We start from the raw sequence: 26503 nt of genomic DNA on the forward strand, positions 1-26503 counted from the left end.
GGACATTCGGCATTTAAGTGTACTGGTACCTTTGTCTTATTTCTAGGAGTAGTTGCAGATGTCATCCTCACCCCCTAATTTAGGTATGTATGTTCCAGGGTGGGGTTCCTGCCATTTGGCACTATAGCTGCCCAGAGATGAGAGGTGTTATTGTCAACTGTGGTGGCAGTTAAGTTGCAGTTGTTGTATTTGCTACTGCATTACAGGTAGGGACCTAGTTGATGGGGAATAGTTTGTGCAAAACAAGTGCCTGGATGTGGATTCAGGGTAGTGTCCTTCCCACCTGTCACTGGTTTCCCTTGGCTCTCTTGTTGTAATTACAGGATGTCCCCGTGGGACTGTAGTGGTGGCAGTATTTTGTCGTGCCCCGGCTATGGTCAGTACTGGCCATTCCCCCCTGCTGTGCCCCTTTCCCCATGCCACTTCATATATGTGCTAAGTTACATGCATTGTGTAGTAGGTATCCGCCCCCTGCTTACAGTCCCCATTATTGCATTGTAATTCCCCATGCGACTTACCCTGCATGTGCATAGTGTCGTGGTAGTCTGCGCTGTCCAGTCCTTGTATCCCTGTGACGATCTCCTCCGGGATGACGGCTGCGACCATCTCCTCCATGTGGTCCAGGGCCTCCTGTTGTGCTGGACTCCCCCCTCCAGTCTGCATTGCTGCCTTCCTGTTCCTGGCCATTTTCTCTTTGGTCCTACGTTTACAGTCATGCCAGCGTTTCTTACACTCAGTGACTGTCCGGCGTTCTTCAGCCACACTGTTTATCTTGTCCACAATTTGTTTCCATATGGCCTCTCTCCTACTGAGTGGCAATTTTGAGGATATGAAAAGTTGGTGCTGGTGTTCCGTCACCTCTTTCACCAGGATTTCCTGCTCCTCTGCACTGAAGCGACACTTTCTTTTTTTCTTTAACATGTCCTGGTTCCTGTATGCTTCCTCCTGGCTGGTTCCTGGTCTGCTCTCATCCTCCTGGGGTCTGTTGGGGCATCTAGGATCCATTTTGGGTCTCCTCTCCTGTAAGTGCAGTTTTCGCGCAAAAATGTCACGCAATAGCGTGAAAAAAACCGGCGTTTTCACGATTGCGCTGTCGTAAATCGACCCACAGTGATTTGCGTCACTTTTACGTGGGTTTCCCTTACGACAGACCGACGCTGTGTGCGTCACGAAATAATGACTCCCACCTGTTGGTTGCGCCGCCGTACGTCAAAGTATAAATTTGACGCCCGAATGGCGCATCCAAATGGCGTTAGACGGCGCAAATTTTTTTGACGCAAAACTGCGATAGCGCAGTTTTGCGTCAAAAAGTATAAATATGGCCCCAAGTACCAGCCAAGGTAAGTGCAATATTGATTTGTAACCTCATATGTGTATGCACAAAAGCCCCTTAGGAATTAGCAAGTAATGTTAAACATTGTGAGAAGTAGTCTAGTCCACATCTTAGAAGCAGCACAACAATGCATTATTTAGTTTAGTTTATACATATTTATAGAGCGCATAGCTACCCTAGGGCATCCCAGCGCTAAAGGTACAGAGAAATCCAGGAAACATGAAAAGACACAACTAATGACTAAAAAGAATGGTTTTCAATTTGTTCCTAAAAAAGGATTCAGAAGGTTCATGGCGAAGCTCAGAAGGTAAGGCATTTCAAAGATGGGCAGCCTTGATAGTAAAGGAGTTTCCACCCCATGCTCTATGGAAACGGGGTATATGAATCTGCCGGGTTAAAGAAGATCTAAGGTGTCTTCGAGGGGCGTGAATATAGATGTGTTTTCTAAAAAAAGAAGGTCCTTTGTTATGTAAGGCTCTGTGAGTGATGCACATGGATTTAAAATGTATGCAATGTTTGACCGGCAGCCAGTGGAGAGCCACAAGAGCCGGCTTGGCAGATAAATGTCTCGGGCAGTTGCAGCGTTCTGAACAATCTGCAGCTTCCTTATCACATATTCCGGGGAGCTGAGGTAGAGGGAATTCCCATAGTCCAGGCAGGAAAGAATCAATGCCTGGACCAGGATCCTTCTGGACAAGGCAGGAAGAAGATTGAGAATCTTCCTAAGCGATCTTATAAGGCCAAAACAAACCGAGGAGATTTTCTTAGCTTGTGATTCCATCGTAAGGTGGGAATCCAGTATAAAACCTAGGCTTTTTACCTGTCTTTTAGGGGACGGAAGACTAGCAAAGGTCTCTGGGTAACAAGATAAAGGGGAGGCAGGAGAGCCGTTGCCTAAAATGAGTACTTCAGATTTGCCGTCGTTGAATTTAAGCTTGGATTGAATCATCCAGTCACTTATGTCTTTCATACAGCCAGATAGATTTGCAGAGGGAGACTTTGCAGTGCTGGAGAGAGAGACGACTAATTGAGTATCGTCAGCGTAGGTGATCACTGAAAGATTGTAGGGGGCAACCACTTTGGCCAAGGAAGATAGGTAGATATTAAAGAGGGTAGGACTTAAGGAGGATCCCTGAGGGACTCCACATACTGAAGAAACGACATTAGACGGTAAAGAGCGGTCTAAAACTTGAAAGGATCTTCCAGTAAGAAAAGAGAACAGCCAGGAAAGCGCAGGGCCTCCCACGCCTATCTTGCGGAGTCTGTCACACAGAAGAGCGTGGTCAACCGTGTCAAAAGCTGCGCTAAGGTCCAGGAGAATAATGGTTACATGTCCTCCATTACCTAATAGATGACGGGCAGATTCGGTCACCGTCAGAAGCGTAGACTCAGTACTGTGTTGTGCTCTAAAACCCATTTGGGTGGGGTGAAGGAGCATATTACTTTCCAAATAGTTCATGAGCTGTAGATTTATATGCTTCTCTAGTATCTTAGCTAGAATGGGGAGAAGAGCAATGGGTCTGTAATTATCCAGGACCAAGGGGTCAAGTTTGGGCTTTTTAAGGAGAGGTTTTACAATGGCGTGTTTGAGCGATTGGGGGAAGAGGCCCGCGGTGAGGGAAGCATTGAGAATTTTCGTCAAAGAAGGAATAACAACATCTGCGGCTTTTATAAGAATGGACGGGGAAGCAGGATCCAAAGGGGAGCCAGATTTAATAGCACTGAGTAATTTAAAAGCTTGCTCATCTGTGAGTGGTAAGAAGGCAGTTAGTGAGGGTCCGGTCGGTGGGGGATTCCCTGCTAGCTCATCAGAAGACATCTGGGGGGAGGACAGTGAGAAATCAGTGTAGATCCTCTTAATCTTGTCCTGGAAATGGGCTGCTAGAGAGTTGCTATGAAAAACAGACGCTTCAATCGGGGAGGCCAGTGTAGGAATAGTAGTAAGCTCTTTAAAGATCTGGAATATTTCTTTCTGAGAGTTAGAGGGGTCCTCTATTCTCCTGCTATAGTAGTTGGCTTGGGCTGTCTTAATGTTCTGATGATAATTTCTAATAGCTTGTTTGTACTTTTCTTTAGCTAAAGAGCCATAGTCCTTTCTCCAGATTCTTTCTATTTTTTTACAACTAGTTCTAAATTCTAATAGTAAGGGGGAGTACCATGGTTTAGATTTAAGGTGGGGTTTTTGTGATCTGAGTTTGATGGGCAGTACTAGATCCAGGGTGGTAGAGATCCAGCTATCAAAATGTTCAGGGGTAGTTAAAGGAGAGTCACCGCGGAACCTAGTGGAGGCACGAAGTGCGGCACACCAAAGATTAGGCGACAATTTAGACCAAGTGCGACTCGAAGTGGTTAGCTTAGGTTGAGGGTCTCTGGGGAGATCATAGGGAAAGTTAAATGAAAGGAGAAAATGATCGGTCCATGGTAGAGGTACTGACGGAGAGATGGCAAAATCTGGAATATTGCTGAAAAGGAGATCCAGAGTATGGCCTTTCACATGCGTAGGACCCACGACCAATTGAGTCATGTCTAGCGCATTAAAAGAGGCCAGCAGGGATTTTGCCGAAGGGCAGTCCGGATTATCTAAATGAATATTAAAATCCCCGAGTAACGTTAGATTCGGGGACTTACCTATGAGGCCGGCTACAGCCTCCGGGAGCGCTTCTAAAAAAGAGGCACAAGGGCCAGGTAGACGGTAAAGAAGAATACCCGAAAAAGTAAAAGTAGCTGATAGATGTAGGGAAAAGGTCATACCTTCACAGTCAGGGAGCTTAAGAGGCGATGTCCAACACTTAATTGTCGTTTTGTGAATAATTGCTATCCCACCACCTCTAAATTGAGATCTATCTATATGGGTAATAGAATAGGAAGGGGGCAGAGATTCACATATATCACCTGATGAATCCTCATTGAGCCAAGTTTCCGTTAGGAACAAGGCATCGGGTATAGATTGCTCCAAAAGTGTATATATGTGTAAGGCATGCGCTGGTAGAGAACGGCAGTTGAGAAGTAACATGTTACCCAACTGTGGCTGAGGGGGAATAAAAGGAACAGTGGGAGGAGTCCAGAAGCAATTAGGACATGAAAAGCCAGTGAGGGGATGAGACATGTTTATCCTAGCGGGGCATGGTGGGTGACTTCTAAAGGCAAGCAGTTGAGAGGAGGAGTAGTACAGCCTATTAATAGGGATAGGGGCAGCATCCCTGGACCCTGGGCGCGCCAGGGCGCGGACGGGTGCAGACGGGGTTGCCTTTGGTGCGCCTTCGGCGGGCCAGCGGCGCATCCACTGCGCGCAGCCGCTGCGCAGCCGACGGCCGCCGTGCTTAAATGAATCATGTGGGTGTGCCAACTAAGCTCCACACAAAAGAACTAGAGCGGAGACCAAAATGACCGCTGCAAAACGTCCAAATAATGGCTGCCGGTTAGGGAATTGAAAATGCCTAAAAGCCTCAAATTGAAATAGTCCCAGTTAGAAGTCAAATGGATTAAATAGATAAAAATGCCTTAAACTCCCCCTGATTCCCCTATTTAAAAATTGCCCGAGGTAAATGATAAAACGATATAGCAGAAAAACGAGGCACAGAAACAAGTGCTGATTTAACAAAATGATATACAGCCCCGATCTGATGTCAGGGGGAGTGGCAGTCCACAACCCAGAGCTGAAAGTAGCACATACAATGTATTTAAGTAGAGTGACACCCAGAGGAACACAACACACACAACACAGTGTAGAGAAGTACCTGTACCTTTATTACCATTGTGTGACCATAATTTTAACAAACATAACTGACATGCTGCATATTGTCGTTGCAGGTGGGCCAGGCCCAGCAGCCACAGCATCAGCACGCGTAGGAGAAACTGACACCCATCCGGCCTCCGATTCTAACACCAGTGGGTCTCTCACCATTGCACCTGTCCGACGCAGGCCCAGGGCACTGCCAGAGCTCAGCCAAGACTCAGATGAGCAGCAGGAAGGGCCAATTTCCCCATCACCAACAGGCAGGCGCAGCCAGATGCAGGATGTCAGGTGTCAGCAGACCACAGCACCCCACAGGATGGGGACAAATTCTGGGGCACAGCAGCATGAGGCAGGTGAGGGTCCCTCCTTATTTGGTGGGTTGGAAGCTGCTATGTTGCAGCAGCAGCGCCTACAAAACAAGAGGATCCTGGGATTACAAAAGAATTAGCGCCAACACAACAGAAACATGGTGGGGCTGGATCGCCAGCTTGTGTCCCTCAATGCCAACATAGAACAGCTGCATGAGGGTCAGGTGCAGGCATCACAGGACACCAGAGACCTCACAAGTGCTGTCTGTGAACTATGCCAGGAGCTGCGCCATGAGAGGGTGAGCCAGCGCAGACAGGAGTGCAGATTTAGGAACATGTTTGGCAGCTTCTGTTGTTCTTCGAACAGGGTGGCAAATGCAACTGCACTGATTGCCCGTTGTGCAGTGGCTGCACCAGTGAAGGCAGCACACAGCAGCAGGGATGTTGTGAACGGACTGGTACAGATCACCCATGTGATCGACCACATAATGGGACAGAGGTCAGCCACATCGAGTGAGCTTGCACTGGGGGACACTGAGGACAGTTCCAGCCTCAGCAGTGTAGCTGTACCAGCATTGGACACCAGACGGCGCAGTGCCAGGCACAGCACTGCCACTGAGGCGGACAATAGAGGTGCCAGTGAGGTAACTGAGTGGTGTGAGTGGCCGCAAAAAATTACTGTAGCTGCCAGTGGACTCATGTTTTCACTATGACGTACTGCTCAGGTCCTTCATTGTTTCTAGTTTCTCACTTAACCTTTTTTTGCTATTCCTCACACAAACATTACCTGACTTTAGGTCATAAATTTATTTCACTACAGGTACAGTTGTCAGAGGATTTGTGTCATTTATACTCACGTCGGAAATGGTTGTGTGTGATGTCGGCACGCCTTTGCCTTCCCTCTGCTGCACTGGTCCTGTCTGCTGGATGTAGGGGTGGTATGGGATCATCATCCTCATCAGATTCAGTATCACATATTTCTGCAGGTATGCCCCTGGTGGTAGCCATATTGTGCAAGATAGCACAAGTAGCCACTATTCTACATGTCGTCTCTGGACTGTACTGTAGTGCCCCTCCACTTTTGTGGAGGCACCGGAAGCGACTCTTCAGCAGTCCAAATGTGCGCTCCACCACATTGCGGGTTGCCCTGCGTGCTGATGTGTATCTCCGTTCAGCAGGTGTTGCAGGATTGAGGTAGGGCGTTATCATGTAGGTGTGCACTGCGTAGGCACTGTCTCCTGGAAGGGACAGAGGGTATGATAAGAAGTGGGCCATCTGACATCAGCATGCTATCAATGAGCCATTGTACAGAGGGACAATACCTAGTAGATATCCTTCACCAAACTCCTCAGCTAGCAGTCTTGTGTGAATCCCGCTGTGGCGAAAGATGTACGAATCATGTGTGCTCCCTGGGTACCTGGCCATGAGATCAGTAATGATGTAGGAGGCATTGCATATCACCTGTATATTCATTGAATGTTGGTATTTCCGGTTGCAGTACACATACTCTGTGGCGGATGGTGGACAGATTGCCACATGTGTCCCATCTATGGCACCCAGGACGTGGGGGAACTGTGCTATCTGGTCAAATTCAATTTTTGTCTGCTGTATTTCCTGTGGAGTGTGGGGGAATCTGATGTACTGGTGTAGTTTGCTCAGCATGGCGTTGATAAATGCATTGAAAAATCTGGAAAGGGTACTCTGTGAGACCCCTCCAGCTGCTGCTATGACCCCTTGATAGCTCCCTGAGGCGAGTAGGTGAAGGGAGCAAAATACCTGCACATGGGTGGGTATGCTGTGAGTCCTTAGTGTTCTGCGCTGCAGTATGGGTTATAGCTCAGCTATCAGATCAAGTATCATGGCTGAGTTCAACCAATACCTTTCATATATTTCCTCCTCTGTCAGGTTAAATAGTGTGATGCGCACTCTGAAAATGCGCTCCTGTCTCCTCCTCTCTTTCCTCAAACCTGCCAAGATCCTCATCTTCCTTGCCATGACGTAGAGTGCAGCCATCGTGGAAAAGAGTATGAGGCATTCTGGGCCTCTTTATATAGGTTGCACCTGGTTACCACCTGGTTTCAGTTAGTGGTATTTTGCATGCGCAAAATGCCATTCTGCGAAAAATCGCAATTTGCGATTTTTTGATGCATCTCTTTGCGACTGGGATTTTGCGACTCGCAATTTGCGCCTCGCAATTTCCTACTGGATATACCGAATTGCAAAATGCTACTCGCAAAACCAGGTCGCAACGCAAAAAATCGAAATTTTTGCGATTTCTTATTTTTGGTCTGCGAATGCCTTTCAGGCATCGCAGACCACTTTTTTGCACTCGCAAACAGACGATTTTTGCGATTCGCACCGTTTGCGAGTGCAAAAAAGTTTAATACATCTGGCCCATAGTCCCTTTGTCAGCAGCTCCATGTGCTGTGGGACCAGGCTGAGTAATTTAAAACGTTTCAAAAAAATGATTTACAGGTGGAGCAGGAGCAAGTGACGGCGCAACTGCAGCTACAAGGCGTGATGCAGACATAGCCCTTTGTCAGCAGCTTCCTGTGCTGCGGGGACCGGGCAGAGCAATTTAAAGCACTTCCCAAATGGGTGACAGGTGCAGCAGGTGGTGACATTGCAGCTCCAGCCGTGAGGCAATATGGTAGAGGTAGAGTCTTTGTCAGCAGGTCCAAGTACTGCAGGACCAGGCAGAGTAATATAAAGTGTTTCCCAAATGCGCTAAGGGTGCAGCAGGCGGGCATGACAGCATGGCTCCAGGGACTAAGTAAGGTGGTAGAGGTAGCCCCTTTGTCAGCAGCTCCCCAATATATGTGATTTTGTGGCTAAAGAGTTTACTGCCTAATAATGGATACAATGAGCCCTTCGAGCTCACAAACAGATATCACAACTGGACACCAATCAAAGGCCCCCGGCTCCTTTTTCTACAATTTTTATGGGCAAGCGCAAAGCGCTCTGTTCCATGCTGTAATCTCTCTTTGGACTTCTAACCACAGCCATGTCACGTCAGTCACTTTTATTGGTTCGTGGGCTTGCCTTTCAAAATCTGCTTGCTTTTATTTGTGAAAGGCATGCATACATCATGCCTTTTTCGGTGTTTAGTCCACCTACACAGCACTGGTAAACTACTAAAACTATTCGAGGCTCGATATTTTCAGCATGGTTTCCGGACTACTTTATCTGTTTATTCTCCACACAGCGCGATTTTTCCATTTTCAATTTCAGCGCGATTGCGCTGCATTTTACAAAGCACGTTCACGCTGTGTTTTTTTTCTTGTAATTTGTGTGGCAAGTAAAGTCCAGTTAGGAGTTTACAACGCTTATAGCTCTAACTAGAGCAAATGCGAGACCTGTTGCATTGCAAATGCCTTTCTGTCTAGTGTCTTTTCTATGAAGAAAACAATACCGTGTTAAAAAAAGTAGGGAAACTGTTTGAGGTCGACCTGTGCATCCAACTCGCTCGTTTTAGAAATGGACACGCCTCCAAATGTATACAGAATTATTATTTTTAAGTGCTCTTGTTTCTTGCATCTTTACTGAGGTGGTCTTCGTGCAAAATTTGTTGTTGGAGCAATTATGCTAATATGAGAAATTTCTAATGATTTGCGTATGAATACTAATGAGAAAACTCGATAAAGAAACTAATATTTGAAAATAACGTGTAAGGGTAAAATGTGCCCACGGGGAGTGGTCACCATATGTATTAACAAGATGCTAAATAATGAAAATATATATAAAAAATGTATTAATATGTCATAATTGAATGTATAACTTACGTTTTATGTTAATTCGTGTTCTTAACTTAGCCATACTGGAGGCCTGGTTTTCGCTGGGCCTTGCCTGCTTTAACATGGAGACGCGACAAAGCTGCCGAGGACTGGAACTGGAGAAAAGGACCTTGAACTGTACAGAGTTCAGAGAGCTCTGCTAGAAAATTCAGCAAATGTATCAGTGGACAGGAGATGATGAGGACAAATTGATACAATTATGTGTAGTGTAGTCCAGTGGTTCCCAACCTTTTGATTTCTGTGGACCCCCACTTTAACATTAATGGAACCCAGGGACCCCCACTGAATCATCATGGGAATCCGGGGACCCCCGCCTAAGTCATTACTGGAAGCTGGGGACCTAATTTGGCAATATTTGTTAATATTTTTTAATTTTCTAGGCTCTCGTGGACCCCCTGAGAAGGCTTTGCGGACCCCCAGGGGTCCCCGGACCACAGGTTGGGAACCACTAGTGTAGTCTAAACGTACTTTCCCAGGACTTAAACAATGGAAGCACTGACTAAAAGACTGTGAGCAACAATTTTGTTACCTGAAGAGCCGGATGATGTTCTCATCGACAGAAGAACCAATCAAACTAATGGATCTTGAATCCCGAATAGACGTGTACATGTGGTAAACAAAAATATAGGTTAGAGTCATAACTAATGATAAGGTTGATCAATTACCAATTAGTGGGTTGGACTGAAAGACCCTAATAAAAAGTCATGATAAGGAAAGGAAATTTAGAGCGGAGAAGAGAAAGTTGATAACGTCAGGAGACGATGTCCGAAGTGCTGATAATTGGGCTTACTCTCTGTGAGCCTGATACTTTGCTGATGAATGATGACCTGGAGATGAAGACTGACTCGTTACTGATCCATAGGTAGGTAGCTATAACAATGAGACTGACAAATGAATGCTTTTTCTTCTAGGTACCAACTGCGCTGTTTTAAATGTTTTTGCTCCTTTAGATAGATTTTCCAAATCAATGTTTTTGTCTAAATTGTTTTTGCATGAAGTACCACATGCTGATGCTAATCTGGGTTAGGTAGGCTGACAAGGGTGACTTTGACGGTGACAATTGACTGACTAAAAATTGCATTGCTGAATTACTCTATAAATGTTTTAAGATTTTGCCAACTTCTGTTGTACTTTGATTGCTTGAGATACTTTTGGTGAACATTGTTTTGTGATGATTAATAAAGCTTGATTAAAGATGAATTGAATAGGTTTTGATTAGAATTGTAACTAATAGGGAATAAACAAAGATTAACAATATAAAGAGTGATGGTATTTCTTTTTAGATAGGTTTTTCATTAATGGTTGACATTGATTATAGTGATATTGATGGTTTCACTGGTCGACGGCTTAGCTAGGATACTCCATGCGATCAAAAAGGTTCATCGACTTATATGCGTCCCCTTGTAAGTTCACTTACTAAGGACCAGGCGCGCTAGCATTGCCAACACGCAAAATTCATCAACTTTTTGCTGCTAAATCTCGTGGCTGTTCTTAACATGTTTCACGTGACCATGAAGACTGGGAGAAGGTTAAGGGGCCCAGGGTTCTTTGAGCGGTACCATGGCAGTTTTGTATGTCATTGTTGGCATGTCACTTTGAGATCGGGGTTTTCTCAGAGCGTCAGCTGAAGTAACACGTGCTATATGCCGAGCTTTCTCTACGATTTAAACGACGAAAAATTCTGAGACCTGTCTTGGGGGTTAAAGGTGAGGGAGTGCTCATGGGATATTTACAGTCCCGCCCTTTACACTAAATCTAAAAATGCAACACATTTTGATATGCTTAATTGTGCACGGAACTGTCACTTCTTTCTTTTTAGATATTCATGCTCATTTGTGCGTTTAGGTTGTGTACACACATGAACACATTTACTTATATACATAATAACACGTTTCTCTTTTCTTAACACGCATCTTAATTATGGTTAGTGTACTGCTAAACTTAAAATCCGGATGGAGCTTTTGGACCCTCTTAAAACAATTTGGCACTTTAGGTTAATATTAGGGGAGTCTGACCAAATAATTGCAGGTATCCGCATTGTTTTCTTTAACTGGCAACCCTGCCAAATGTGACTTACGGCCTACAGCACTGCAAGAGATGTGACTCAGATGCCTTGTTTATAGGTCTGGGGTTGTAGAATTCGAAGCCTAACAAAAACAAAAGCAACAAGACACTTTTTCCGGTATGAGCTTCGATTATGTTTGTGTAAGTCCTAGAGGCGCAAGCAAGTAGTTACTGGATGATGTTAAGAATTTTAGATTTGTGTAGGGTTAATAAAGCATTTATCTAGATGGCAAGGTACAAACTGGGTTGCTTTGGTCTGCCAAACAAACATGTGCCGTTGCACCAGTTTGTGTCCACAAATTGTCCAGGTTGTAGCCAAGAAGGCCGTATGGATACAGCAAGGAGGCACATTAATTCTACAGCATTGTGCTTGCCCTGCTTCAGCTGTCACCCCATTTCACATGCACACTCTAGTTCCTTGATTATTTTTGTTTGTAATTTACAACTATTTCTTTGCAGAATACAGTGACTGTGTAGGGCACACTGAGGCTGGGTTGTGCAGTCACTTGTTCTGGAGATTACCATCGCCTGACAGTGGTGCAGGAAACCCTTATTTGCTCCATAGCATTACCACTGCTGTGGTACACACTTTTATACACACCTCTCCTGAGCCAGTGTTGATCTTCTCTGTTCACTTTGTGTTCATGATGTGGCAGTGTCTTCTTTCTGCTGCAGTACTATTGAAGGGCTACCTATAGTGTTCTTAAGCTTGGAAAAGATTAAAAGTGTGACCCTTGCACAAACGTTTAGCAGAGATCAGCTCAGAAACATTAAAAGATTTTTCAGCAGGCTTCATTAATGATTCCATTACAAAAAAGACGATTTACAATGGTTAATGCTACATGACTCCAGTCTTTTAAAGTACATAGTTAAATGAGCGACCATTAAAAACTGTGAAGCCAACCGATACCGGTTTTTTGTTTATGTTTCAGTCACACAGGTACAAATCGAATCCAGTGATTTCTTAATGCTGTTGTGCATCCTCGGGTGAATACCGTTTTGTGCCAAAAATTATCTGAGACTTTACTCATGGTATTCTTTTCAGCACACATGTAATCTATCATTGTGCTTTGCACTTGCTATGTGGTCTAGGAGCCGGTGTCTAACGAAGTTAAAAAGTAAACGGTTTATAGCGCTATCACCTCTATTGAAGACTGACGAAAAGACTCTTTATCCAAATATTTAAGGACTGGAATTAGATAAATACATTATCCTGTCCTCAAAATGTTTGGCGTACGTACTTCCATGCTTTCAAGTCTTTTGTCTTTCAGTGGAAGCATCGAAATTGGTTACTCACTGGTGGCACACACATAAGGATGTCCTTTAACACGATCCTAAATCAACAGCATGAGAAAGTGTTCACAAAGGCGATTTCAGAATGCTTGAAGGATCACTCAGGAAAGCAATTTATTTCCAGAATTCTGCAGGCAGGAGAACTGGTTTGGGGTGGCTTCCTTTTCAAGTACCTCTTTTTTGCAGTTCTGTAGATACAACCTTTGTGTGGTGTGATGCTTCTCACAGTAGGGTATTCTTCATCCTGGAGGACTTTACAAGAGATGCACAAACGTGCAAACTATCTGTGCCTGACTGTACACAGCCAGAAAGATAGCAACCAGGAACATGACAAAAGGGTGGTTTTTACCCAAAAGACCGTACTCACTGTGCTCGAAAGAACAGACTGCACCGTCCTTCACCCCCGTCATTCACCAAGTGACAGTGCCACTGGAAGGTTTCTTAGAGGAACCATGTCTCCTTTTTCCTTACATCAGTGTCTAGGTCTCTTCCATCCTGCATCCTGACACACTTCCACTGTCTGGGAAAATAGTCTGTCCCCCCAGCTTGGCACAGTATCAGGCCAGGGACGTTTAAAATGGAACCCACTGTCCTCCACCACTCTGCTTTGCTTATACATACAATGCATATACAACAAATAGCCATATACACAAACATGCAAAACATAAACTTGGATTGGATTAGGTGACAACACAGGGTAGAAATCTGACTGCCGTCATAGAGACAGTAAGCCAGCGACAAATAACTCATGTTTAGTGAGCGAGTGGAAAATACTTTACTTTAGATACTAGTGAGGGAAGATCTTTAAAAGAGACCTTTTCTTTTTCTGTGCCAATTCCCCTTGTGTGCAGCATATAGACCCTGTACTAAGGTTGGGATACACTAGATCAGCGGTTCCCAACCTTTTGACTTCTGTGCATCCCCACTTTATCATTACTGGAACCTGGGACCCCCACTGAATCATTATCGGAATCCAGGGACCCACCACTGAATCATTACTGGAAACCAGGGACCCACCACTGAGTCATTACTGGAAGCCAAGGATCCCGGCCTAAACATTATCGATAGTTTGAAATGAAAAACAATAACCAAAAAATACAGAAACAAGCATTCATTAAACATATACAAATGACACATTACATTTAATTTGCAAACACATATAAATGAAAAAATAATTTTTATAGGAAGGTTGGACCTTTTCTAAATTAGTCTGACGCCACACTTCATCCATACCATATTCTGTTTTATGCACCCGCACTGCTCCCACAAACCAAACTGTAAAATACTAATTTAATTTTTAGCCCCCAATTTTATATTCCTTGACATTTACAGTACGTCTTAAAAATTTCAATTATACATTTAGCCACTTTATTTATATACACGTTATTAATCTGTTACTATTATTTAATTTTCTAAGCTTTTGATCCCCTGAGGAGGCTTTGCGGACCCCTGGGGTCCCCGGACCAAATGTTGGGAACCACTGCACTACACTATGCTTAAAAGAGCAGTCCTAGTCTTGGCAGACAACAGGCTAGGGCTCCTAATGTTTAAATGATGTGTACACTTTGAATTACAAGTTTACACTGTCTGCCCGGATATGGAGCACTATGTATAATGTTTCTTTCTATAGTTTACATTCTATCCTCTGATTGTGCGCTATCTCAGCAAGCCTTCTCCCACTATAAACCCTGAATGAAAAATTTACGTTGACACACTTTCTTTCTTCAGAGTGGCCCTTTCTTACCTTCCATCTTCTGCATATCTTCTTTTTCTTAATATACCCTGCTCTTAGTCTCATACCTGCCTCAATACTTCTTGTTGTAATTGCACAATTGGCGGATGCTACATTTCATAGATTATAACCTCTCTTTAAAACTGTATCACTATAATGTGACGTTACCTAATCTCACAAGCCTATCTATCTCACCAATCATTCGCCTGAAACCAAATAGCCCAATAATGATCACATTTAACTGGTACTGTTATAACAAACTAACTGGAGTAAATGCATGCAATCTTTCCTTGAGAGCAAGTGACTAATCACAATAATTAACAATACCACCAAATTAACCACTAACATTGGGTTCCAGAGTAACGAGCTACTCACCATAAAGTGCTTCAGTGCTCATCGGGGATAGTAAGCGCTACATGAATCCTTTTACAATTACAAAAATGACAAAGTTTGAAAAGTGAGTTTCTGAAATTTGACAGGTTTCTGTCAACTCAACCATGTGGGCCACAATTCTACAGTTCTGCGCTACATTCAGATTACACTGTGCACCATCGTTCTTGTTCCCCCAATCCTGATCTGAAGTGCCCCAATATTGCTGTATTGGTGTTCACATACAAATGTGCTAATGCACCACCTGCTGTTCTGCGGTGCCCCCTCCTGCCCCAAACTCTGACTTCTGTTTGAGGATGTGGGGGAACCAATTAAATCTTTTCTAAACTGCCATCTTTATTTGAGAGGTCTGTTTTACCTATCTCACTCCGTTCTTTCCTTTACTCTGTTAAACGCTTAGGGGCATATTTATACTCTGTTTGCGCCGAATGTGCGTCAAAATGTTTGACGCACAATCGGCGCAAATCCTGCCCCATACTTATACTTTGACGTCCGACCCCGCGGGCGTCAAAGTTCCACCATGTGCGTCATTTTTTGGAAGGGGGAACCGTCCTTGCGTTAATTATATGCAAGGTAGGCGTTCCCTTCCAAAAAATGACTTTAAGGCCTGTGCCCCATATTTATACTGTGACGTCATTTTGACGCACAGGTGGGGGCAGGCCTTAAAAAACGGCGCCCAGCCTGATGGGCGCCGTTTTTTAACGCCTGGGTCAGGGCAGGCGTTAAGGGACCTGTGGGCTCGGAAGGAGCCCATAGGTGCCCTCCCATGCCCTCCCATGCCCCCAGGGACACCCCCTGCCACCCTTGCCCACCCCAGGAGGACACCCAAGGATGCAGGGACCCATCCCAGGGAAGTAAAGGTAAGTATTGTTTTTCGTATTTTTTTTGTGGCATAGGGGGGCCTGATTTGGGCCCCCCTACATGCCACTATGCCCAATGACCATGCCCAGGGGACATAAGTCCCCTGGGCATGGCTATTGGGCAAGGGGGCATGACTCCTGTCTTTGCTAAGACAGGAGTCATTTCAATGGGGGTTGGGCGTCAAAAAAAATGGCGCAAATCGGGTTGAGGCCTGAATTTTGCCTCAGACCTGACTTGCCCCATTTTTTGACGCCCAACCTCCATTTTCCCCTTCACCGGTGCTGCCTGGTGTGAGTCACTTTTTTTTACGCACACCAGTCCGCAGCGCCGGCTAACGTCATTCAATAAATAAGGCGCCCGCATGGCGCTTTGGAATGGCGTTAGCCGGCGGTAAAATTTTTGGCGCACAACTGCGTTGGCGCAGTTGTGCGTCAAAAAGTATAAATATGGGCATTTTTTTTCTTTCCAACTCTTAAAATCTACACATTAACAGTTTTGCTCTTTCTTTCAACTGTCTATTTCTACTCCTCTCCCTTTTTTTTATTAACCTCTTCCTCTTGATACCCTCTCTTTCAAACTTGCAAAAACTTGGTTATTTCTTCCCTTGTTTCGTTCTTCTCTTTTTTCTTCATCAGGTGTTCATTCTTTCACTATTTTTTTCATTCCCCTTCATTCTTTCCTTGTCTTTTTTTTTTTCTCTTTCCTTTGACTCGGTATGCATCCTTTCACTTTTTTTTTAGATCTTTCTTTCTTCCCCTCTCTGCTGTTTTTCTTATCCCTATCTGTCAATTCATGTTTTACTATAAATCCCTCTTTTTCCCATCTGTGTGTGGAAGCCACAAGTTACTTGTCAGGACGCAAAGTGTCAAAGAGGTTTTCCTTTTCTGTGTCTGCGGGAAATGTGTCAGTACATACATGCCCTGGTTGTTACGCTGCTTGTTTCTCTCACCATCTCTCTTTTTTCTCTAATGCTCATTTTTCTCTTTCTTTTCAGTAAATGTTTCATGCAGTTGCTTGAGCACACGACTTAACTAGTTTTCACTGACACAAACTCCTTCCTGGTAGCTATAAAATGATTCTAGATATGCTCTTGGATTAAACGTTATTCATTATGTTTGTTTATTCATAGACAAGATAGGGCTCTGGGCCCAAATGGAATACTAAATACTGTACACAAATCCAATTCGCCATTTTGGGTGTAAAAACTGGTGGTACTTTTCAATAATGCCCTTCAGCTGAAAGTTAATTATCCTCAATTTCAATGTTCGGCAACAGAAAATCACTTTATTCCATTTAATAAATAGGGGTTCATGCAAGGGGCAGGGACAGCAGCTAACATTCTATCTTTGTCAGTAATCATGTACAAATATCATTTGAAAAAAACAACCTCTCTACCTTTGGTTTGTGGATTTTAAGCTGGCACTTGACTATGTGCAGCGAAACCTTCTGGGTGAAAAGATAGCTTCCTGGAGTATTACTGCAGGTGTTTTAAAAGAAATACAGATGTTGTACACTGATACCTTGATGAGAGTGAGGATTTTGGGTGGCTCCTTCCTGGCCAGAAAAATAGAAACCTACCAAGGTCTGAAGCAAAGCTGCATATTTGCATCTTATTTGTTTAATCTCTTTTTATCAGACCTGTCCCCAAACCTGGATGGTGTACATCCATATCCACCTAAACTTAAAGGCATCTCAGTTCACAAATGTTAATGGAATGCAGTTAAACGAGAAGAAAACAAAAGCCATGGGAATGAGGAAAAAAAAGCAATGAAATTTCACATGTGGTACCTGCAAGAATTGGGGTTGGTTAAAACTTACAGGGGCCTTGAATTCCTCTTTAATGACAGGGGCTCCTTCTGCTTGTTGCAACACAGGCAGAACTTGCCCCAGGTACTTGCCATTGTTAAAAGTAATTGCAGTTAAAGTACCACAAGCAGAAGGTATGGTAGCGAAGTGCTGTAAAGGAGAGACGAACAAATCTCAAATGGGATATTCACAAACGTTTTTAGGCTGCTTTTTGACTCCCTCAATACACCTCCAAGCCCCAGATAAGGCTTGAGTTTGGACAATTGAACCAAATCATTGCAAGAAAGGGGAGCTATATTAAAGTATGGAATCAATTACAGTGAACCGATAGTAACCAATTTTTGGCAATGACGCTAGGAGGACATTTGCTCAAGCACTAATGCACCATCTAGGAAGTACCTAGACCAAGAGCTGGTTGCTTGACCACTTTGGGAAAGCAGCATGCCCTACAACGCTTTTAAAAAAGCGATCAACTGTCTTAACAAAAAACACCTCTGTGGCAAAAGACAAAGAGGCCTTTTCAGTCAGATCCCAATCATTGATGATTATAAATGAGTACAACAATCTCAAACCTCAGCCCTACCTTGAGACTGGGCGATCGAGTATGGAAAAGGACCTTTTTAGAAGGTACCATTTAGCCCTCCTGCCTGTTCATGCCAAAGATGCCCCTTGATTATGAGATTCAGAAAATAATTTGTGTAGGTTGTGTAGATCTGGGGATGAGGCAGTTATTCAAATAACTTGTCTGTTAAATGAGAGAAAGCTCCTGCTCAAGGTGGCTTTCAGTTAAAGAGAAATCTGTACATGTAGACGAGCTGTGATAGCATGTTTTAAAACAACGGACAGTCCTTTAAACTGTAGTCTACTAAATTCTTGAAAATGGTAGCAAGAAAGTTGAATAACTGTGAGAATGAATTTTTTTAAATGGGTTTTTATAGCTTGCTTACTCATCACTGCCACTATAATCATTTTCTAAATCTCACGGCTGATTATGAAAACTTTTTTAATATTGTAAATTTCGCTAGAGATAGGCTCTTTAGCATTTCAGCACTTTTTTATTATAGGTATATAAATGATAAATGAAGGATGGCAAAATTCTTAAGATATGTTTACATAGAACTATAATAATCTATCACTGTCTATTATAAGGATTTTTCAGCTTTTTGGGTGTATTGGTGAATGAATTGAGAAATGAAAGATGCTGGGAAGAAGCTTGCTGTTGGAAAAAAGATCATGAAAAACGTTTTTAATACTGTAAATTCTGCTACTTGTGTTAGGCACTTTAGCAATTCAGCACCTTTTTCTATCCTTTATTATGGGATTATAAATGATTTCAGTGAAGGATGACAAGATATCGCATAATCTATTATTGACTGATAAGAGTGCCTTGGTAATTCAGCACATATTTTTTTAGAAATACAGATTTATAAAAGACATGATTGAAAACAACAAAGATGACATAGAAATGTATGCCTGGACACGAAGGGCCATATTTATACTTTTTGATGCAAAATTGCGCTAACGCAGTTTTGCGTCCAAAAAAATTGCGCCGTCTAACGCCATTTGGATGCGCCATGCGGGCGTCAAATTTATACTTTGACGTACGGCGGCGCAACCAACAGGTGGAAGTCATTATTTCGTGACGCAGACAGCGTCGGTCTGTCGTAAAGGAAACCAACGTAAATGCGACGCACATCACTGTGGGTCGATTTACGACAGCGCAATCGTGAAAACGCCGTTTTTTTTCACGCTATTACGTCACATTTTTGTGCGAAAACTGCCCTTTCAGGAGAGGAGACCCAAAATGGATCCTAGATGCCCCAACAGACCCCAGGAGGATGAGAGCAGACCAGGAACCAGCCAGGAGGAAGCATACAGGAACCAGGACATTTAAAAAAAAAAAAGAAAGTGTCGCTTCAGTGCAGAGGAGCAGGAAATCCTGGTGAAAGAGGTGACGGAACACCAGCACTAACTTTTCATCACCTCTAAATTGCCACTCAGTAGGAGAGAGGCCATCTGGAAACAAATTGTGGACAAGATTAACAGTGTGGCTGAAGAACGCCGGACAGTCACCGAGTGTAAGAAACGCTGGCATGACTGCAAACGTAGGACCAAAGAGAAAATGGCCAGGAACAGGAAGGCAGCAATGCAGACTGGAGGGGGGAGTCCAGCACAACAGGAGGCCCTGGACCACATGGAGGAGATGGTCGCAGCCGTCATCCCGGAGGAGATCGTCACAGGGATTCAAGGACTGGACAGCGCAGACTACCTCGACACTACACACATGCAGGGTAAGTCGCATGGGGAATCATAATACAATAATGGGGACTGTAAGCGGGGGGGGATACCTACTACACAATGCATGTAAGTCAGCACATATATGAAGTGGCATGGGGAAAGGGGCACGGCAGGGGGGCATGCCCAGTACTGACCGAAGCTGGGGCACGACAAAATACAGCAACAACAACAGTCCCACGGGGACATCCTGTAATTACAACAAGAGAGCCAAGGGAAAGCAGTGACAGGTGGGAAGGACACTACCTCAAATCCACATACAGGCACTTGTATTGCAAAATCTATTCCCCATCAACTAGGTCCCTACCTGTAATGCAGTAGCAAATACAACAACTGTAACTTAACTGCAACCACAGTTGACAATAACACCTCTCATCTCTGTGCAGCTATAGTACCAAATGGCAGGAACCCCACCCTGGAACGTACATACCTAAATTAGGGGGTGAGGATGACATCTGCAATTACTCCTAGAAATAAGACAAAGGTACCAGTACACTCAAATGCCGAATGTCCATAACTGACACATACATAAGCCTAAGTAAACAGCAATAGGAGCCACACAGCACTAACGATACACACATGCTGCATACGTCAGGGTCCCTCACGTGCCTGGCTAACAAGGTACATCACTAATGTCATACTGCTCAGACAACAACATTGAGGAGGGGACACAGGCAACTGGTCACTGAAACACACCTGCAAAGTCGGACAAACAAATAGGACATTCATACGATAAACAGGCCAATCCAATTAAATATACATCACCCAACATCATCTCAAAACATCAAGAATGTTTACATCCATACCACATCCTAACATTGACATGCATAGGTAATGCCACGTGACATGTACAGATCATGCAATGTGAATAAAAAGTGTATGGGGGAGGGCCTGAGAGGCAAGTGTGCTGCCAGGGCAGTCACAACACCCACAGTCAGTCAAAGTGTAGTGTTGTAAGTGTAACGTATACTTTGCGCATTAGCTTCAGGCTTTAGGTCTTTGTGCATCTTACCCTGATTGTACTCATACTCATTTGCTCACATCTAAGTGCCTCAGAGCAATTTGCACTAAATGATTCTCATTGCCCTTCCTATCAGTTAATGTAGCAAATAGTCAGTCCTAGGGTGTTTTTAATTAGTCAAATCACACTGTTTTGCCTACTTATGCACTGGAGTTTGCCAGAACATATTCACTCTGTGCCCCAGTCAAGGATACTGTCTGGTACGTTGCTGATAGATGTGGTAGGGGTTAAGGTTTGGCATTCCTGCGTAGGGAAACTTTGTCATCATCATGACATATGTCTTTTACATTCACTTCCTTGTCCCAAGACACACATGGGGGAGTTTCCAAACAGAAAATCACAACTAGATGCTGCCTGCCTTGCTGCTGATGCACAACCAGATCCCAGCCCATTCCTCTGATATGAGGGATGATGTCTCCCCTGTGATTCTGACAGGCAATCTCCAAACTTAACATGCTGTGCTATACATAGAACATGCAGAGGGAGAGTAGAAATTGTTAGGCACCATGAAAGCTGTGTACTAATGTATTACTCTCCTGCGGACTATTTCAATTCTAACAGTGTGTATTGTTTGTGTAATTGGGGCTCACACCTAAATTCCTACAAGTCAGTTGTACAATGAAACTTCATATCAAACTAATACTGTCTTTGTCATTTGTGTATGGGAACATACCGGAAAAGATAGAAATGTGTAGGACCTGAGTGACCACCACTTCCCTGAGAAGTTCCAAAGATGTCATGCGCTCGGATGTGTAAACATTCCTTTGATGTGGGAGACCAGAGGCACTGCTAGTTAGTCTTAGCTAAATTGAATATCTGGGTGACAGAGTTATTTACAAGTGGGTCAAACTTAGTCCCCCACACCATTAGCTATCCTGCTGCCTAGAAAGCCAAGAATCACATGTTGGATAATGAGAGCCCACCCTACAAAATGTCCCTCCATAACAATAGTGAAACACTGAGTGAGGAGTAGGAGAAAAAAACGCCTATTCCTAAATAATTACAAAGCAACAGCTAGAGGCGATCAGGCAGACATGTCTGATAGCTCCATATCAAACATGTGACACACAGGTGGGCCATAGGCCTACAACAATGCCCTATGACGGACAGCAGATACCTAGACAAACACAGAGTACAATGTTAAGGCATCCAAAGGCTTGTATCTTACTGCAAAATTGTCACAACACAGACACACTACCTGTTTCATTGCAGAGGAATACGTATCTCCTGCTGATCTACCTGTCCATGAGTTCCCTGATGACATGGATGACGAGACCATCAACCTCCCACAAGAGACCATTGACATGGTCCTTGAAAGCCTCCAAACCCCATCTTCAGTCACAAGGAGGAGCACAGAAGAAGCAGCCACCACAGTAGAACCACCCGCCACCCCAATTGTAAGACCTGCCAGCTCCAACACAGCTGAGGACTCTGACGACACTGGCACCAGCTTCGAAAGAACTGTCGTTGGGGTCCAGCGGGAGCTGGCAAAGGAGGTGCGGGTGGGGATGCAAAATATGGCAGCCAGCCTTGAGGGGGTGCGTTCGTGCATGTTGTCAACTGCTGATCAGGCAGCTGCAATGCAAGCCAGAACTTTGCTCTTGGAGGACATTTAAAAAACACTGAAGGAAATTGGCACAGCTGTCATCCAGTTGACACAACAACTCCAACTGCAAGCCACGCAACGTGTGCACGAATGCAACATAGAACCCCTCAGGGCCGACCTGGCTGCCTACCATCGGGATGTGGCTGCCATTCTGAAAAACCAGCAGGCCCTCCTTGCTGCAGTACTGCCCTTCCTTACTCAACAGGGATCAGCCCCCGGGATGTCTGCCTCCATGTCTTCTAACACTGAGGTGTGTGTTGCCCCTTCACAACCAACAACAACAAGGACACACCAGGCAACACACACATCAGAAGAAGAAGACATGGAACAGATAACATTCACACGCAAGAGTACCCGGAAGCCCTAGTCCCTGCACCATGCCCTACTCTGACCAAGGTCCTACGTTTTGACACATGCCAGTCTCACTACAACTAACCTCAATGACTGTTCGGCAATCCACTGTATGACTTGTCCACCTTGCCAGTGAATGTTTCTCTCCTACCATTTGGCATTTCATGTTCCTCTGCACTGTCTGTGACATCACCCCAGCATGTCAGGAGCATCATCCACACCCCTTCTGTAGGATCACCATGTAATAATGCACCAGAAAGGAGTCAGCAAACATGGTGAATGGACATTTTGCACTACACCACCTATAAATAAATATCACTTGCACACCTATTGTGTCTCTGTGTCATTTCAAAATTCAACTGTGCAGTAGATAACTCCAAAGTGGCTGTGTGGCAACCATGTCGATTCTCTATACTACTGTCCTGATTTCATGTATACTGAAACATCTGTGCAGTGGCCAGGATTGCATCATAGCTTTACTATACTGAGGAAAATAACTGATGAAGGGACTAAGCACACACAATCATGCTGTGTTGGACAGAATGATGCACCATCTATAGCCATTCTACACAACTAATGGTGGCTGAGAAATGTAGGCACCATGCAATACTAAAATTTGAAATTATGCTGTAGAATGAAAGGAATGATAAACAAATTACACAGCATCAATCACCCTTACGGCGTATACTTCCATGAAGGAAATTAATGCTGAATCAGTACACACATGATGTAGGTCAGCAATGACAGCAACAAGACAAGAGTGTGAACAAATCATCATCTATAAAGCTCTCCCTGAACTTCACAATGCTGTCCGACCTATCTATTTACCTACAATAACAAGTCTGGAAGCACTCTTTGTGAAGTAGGATACATACCAACCCCAAACCTTGATGATCAATGCACACTACCAATGGTGGCTCTCCAACATGGTGGATACTTACCAAGTTAGCACACGGGTAGCTGGCATGTTAAACCTCATAAGCCTGGGGATAGCGAGCATGGAACACAAATGTCATACTTAAACTTTCTGCTACACTGATGTCAAGGCCATGAAAAGGTAGCACCTAACGCATCAGGTAAAGGGTTAACAAAATTTTTATTTAAAAGTAGTAATAAAAGAGGCAACTAAGGGAAAGGTAAACCTACACTAATCTAACCTGACTACTACTAACCCACAACTGTCCCTAACTAACCTAAGCTAAACTTACTCTACACATGTAACGAAACGATCTAAACATCAACCCCCCACCCACCATTAAGAGACAAGACACATGCAGGACAACACTTACTAACCTACACACATACTATACTATCCTAAACAAACATATATTTTTTTGTATTTTTTTGTATTTTTTTTTTATTAAACAGGAATCCCAACATTGCCCCCCACCCACCCACCCACACAAAAATATTAGATAGAAAGAATAAGGACCCCCCACCCTCTTACCTAACACTAACTAAGCTAATTTCCTATACTTATCCTATAACTAACCCCCCAAACCCAACTAACAGTATGAAAAAGGAAAGAGGTGAGAGGGGAGGGGTAAAAGTTCAGGAGGGCAAAATGACTAAAGATTTGCCCTCCGAAGTGTGCGCCGGATGGAGCGCACCTTCTTCTTCACCTCAGCCATGTCCTCCGTCAGGTTGTCCACCTTGCGAATTAACCTGTCCAATTTTCTAGACAATGCCTGGAAGGCTGCAGGGTCAATAGGAGGGTCAGTGCTGGTCTGCGTGCCGGTGGAGGTGGATGTTGGTGCTGGAGTGGAGTGGCCATGGGACAGCCCTGCTCCCAACACATGGCTGGGTCCAGGTCTTGATGAAGATGCCTGGTCCGTCGCTGGGTCCCCTTGGGCAGACCTGGTGGTTGTAGTGGCGGTGGTTGTAGGTGGCACCGTTGGGGGAGCCTGTGGTGTGGCATACCACGCCCCGGAGGCCCGATCAGAATTATATCTGCGGGCCATCCTCCGATACCCACACTGCACCTGCAGGATGTGCCTGTACCTCATTGCACGGCGCTCAAAATTGTTGCGCTCTGCGGCACTCAGGTTTGCAGCTGTGAAGAGAAAAGGGAAATATTGAGCATTGAATTTACAGTGGGTTGAATACCACAATGGGTCATTTGTCCATTACTAGAAATGTATTGTTTGCAGCAATTGTTACAACATAGTTCACGGAAAGGCTCAGAGGAAGTACATGTGAATCATGCATACCTAAGGTCATATCACACATAGCATATCCATGTCTCTACATGATGGATGATATCACCCTAAACTACTCATCCAAATCATACCTAAGGCATTTGACATTATGGCTCCAGCTCTTCCGCATACTGACTTCAGTACCTATGTCATTCTATGTGATAACACTCACACTCCTCACTCAATGGCATTTGGAATTAGTTGTGTGCTAAGATTGAACCCCTGGCCCAGAATCATATGTCCACACTAGGGGTCAGATGTAGGAATTTAGAAAAATCAACTAGCAATTTGCAAAGCAGAACGGTGTCTCTGACACCGTCTGCGAGTCGCTATGGGGTCCCTAAAACCCACCTCATGAACATCAATGATGTGGGTTCCAAGTTGCCCCACCTTAGCAACATGGGCACTCACGGGGATTGAGGCCTGCTGGGACCAGCAGAACTCCATAGACGTGACTGCTTTTAAATTAAGCAAGTTATTTTTCCCCAAGATTATTTTAGTCCACTCACAAAGGTGAAGCTTTACAATGAGGACCCCTTCCAGTCAGCAAGTTGGTTACCATCCACTTCAAGTGGATGATAACAGCTACTCACTTTGCAACCACGTACTCGGTTGCAAATGGGATTGCCTACCACTGTGATTTGCAAGTAGGTCTGGTAAAACCCTTTAATATTTCAATTTTGAAAAGCATTTTGCTAATATGTACATGACCACCAAATACATTTTGGAATAGGAAACAGACGTTTGCAAATCCCACACATATATTTATGCCATTTGCAACGTGTAGACATTTTTCTCACTCTGGCCCAAGGTACTAACTCAAGTCACAAAAGGTGTTAAGGACGTGTAACATACTGGTTGCTACAGTCCTAGGTACCCTGTTTCACAGTAAGATCCCAGTCTTTGTGGGTGGTGTGGGAAGAACAACCAACAATCCCATGTTCAATGCACACCCAGGAGTGTACAGAAAGTTCAACAAGTATGTGCCTTCACACACAACACCTATGAAGGGCTAGCAACACGTTGTAGTCAGCCCAAACTTGTCACATCCCAGGTCCACACATGTCAAACTGGTATGACTTAGCCCAACATAACATACTATTAGTGAGGCATGTTTAACAACACACACAGAGGAGGTAGTACACCCATTCACATGATTCAACTGAACACCTAGGGCATTGCACTCAAGTCACACACACTTCGAGTTCACCTTGTGGAAGTACATGCCCCCGTAAGATCCAACCTACAGTGTACACAGTCCATCCTCAACTAGGAAGAAGCATTTGTCATCAAAGCCATGTGCCTAAGCTATCTGGGAGACTGTCAGTCTGATATGCAGACTCAGTTGATGGCAAGTCCCTGACCAAGTCTAACATTGACCAGTGTATTAAAAATGAGTCATACCATTCCCAATTGCCGGCCTAATTGAATGGGCTACAGGCCCTCAATCTGAGAGATGACTACGTATTGCTTTGCAGAAACATAATTCAAATTTGATATCACACTAAAAGAACAAAGCCAATGGACGGCCAGCACATCAAATCATGAATTCTCTTTAACACACAGTAATCCATCATGCGTCATTACCAAACAATGTAAATAGCACTCAGGCGACACTCACTGTAGGTATCGGGGTCGTCAAAATGGGCCACCTCTCCCACGGTGTACGGGGCTGGTCCACCTGTAAAGCATGAAACAAAGATTATACTCAGACT

Source organism: Pleurodeles waltl, chromosome 2_2 (genome assembly GCF_031143425.1).
Source record: "Pleurodeles waltl isolate 20211129_DDA chromosome 2_2, aPleWal1.hap1.20221129, whole genome shotgun sequence".
Lineage (NCBI taxonomy): Eukaryota > Metazoa > Chordata > Amphibia > Caudata > Salamandridae > Pleurodeles > Pleurodeles waltl.